The sequence below is a fragment of the Bison bison genome, unplaced genomic scaffold, assembly GCF_000754665.1.
Source record: "Bison bison bison isolate TAMUID 2011002044 unplaced genomic scaffold, Bison_UMD1.0 scf7180017863005, whole genome shotgun sequence".
Taxonomy (NCBI): Eukaryota; Metazoa; Chordata; class Mammalia; order Artiodactyla; family Bovidae; genus Bison; species Bison bison.
This window is the reverse complement of record NW_011493577.1, coordinates 11,369-12,640: the sequence shown is the minus strand read 5'-3', so window position 1 is coordinate 12,640 and position 1,272 is coordinate 11,369.

Here is a 1,272-nt window from a genome sequence, read left to right as displayed (position 1 = left end):
CAATCCCAGTTTCCTGGTAGTCCCTTAGATAAGATTTTAATTTTGGCTGCTGACTTTAATTACAAGAGAAATAAAACCACTGAGACTGGACACAAAAGAAGTAGGCATTCTTTAAGTGTCAGTTTTCAGACTAGACTGACAAGTGTTAGATTTTCCTTAACTACGGTGAAAATAAATACTTAGGCATTGGTATTTATCTGAAGTTGTTTAAGTTTTACCATTAACTACTAAAAATGTCAATATTATAATTTTTAAAGCTGGCGCATATGTCTTTATTTTTACATATACATGCACTCAAAGGAGAATGACCATGAGTGTACTAGAGGATGTTTAAAAATTATTCTGTTGTAAAACAACTATAACAAAAAATATTGGGAACTGTTTCCTCACGTTTCTTCCGAAAGATGCTTTAAAAATCACCACGCGTACTTAAAAAAAAAAAAAAAACAAAAAACAAAAAACAAAAAACTTTTTTCGGCTGAAGATTACTCAGAATAGACTTGACCCTCTTAAAAATTTCTTCAACTACGTTTTAATCGTTCGTTCATTCATTCATTCATTCATTTACAATCCATCTTAAGACGCCAAGTAGCCACTACTAATAAACACGAACTAAAATGTAACCGGTAAAAAGCAGAGGATGAAAGCCCTTATGAGAGGGCGGGAAGTGAACACAAGGCTCTATACCCTCAGCACACAACCTGTATTCTAGGCTAGAGGGTGAGAAGTACCACAGGACATTGCCATGATCCCTCGCTTCTGGCTAATAATTGAAGCTCATGAAAAGAGAAACGCATAGAAGCTGAACGGTAGTTTTTTGCAACACGGTAGTTTTTGCTGAGAGACCTTGGGGGAAGGGGTGCATCACTTTGATCACGAGTCTCTCAGGCTGGGGGCCCCACAGGATCGAGCTGTAAGCCCGACCTATGGCTCCCATGGCGATTCCCGAGGCGCAGGGAGGGGATTCCCCGCCGCTCCCTGTCTTTTTCTGTCCCTCCCCGATGGACAGTTCCACATAATTTCTCTCACCGAACACGGAACGTAGAGAACGATCCCCCGCAGGGTCTCTCACAGTCAAACCCGCCATCGCTCTTTTCCTGCGGCTTCCGGTGCGCCGAAGAACACTTCAGTACAGTGCTTCAGCCCAGCGCGGACCACACTTCCCTACGGCCGGTGAGCCGGAAGCGCCTGAGACGGAGACGCTTGGGCCGGATGGACGCAAGGTCCCTCCCTCTGCGTCATTCCGTCACAGTCGGTACGTATTACTTCCAC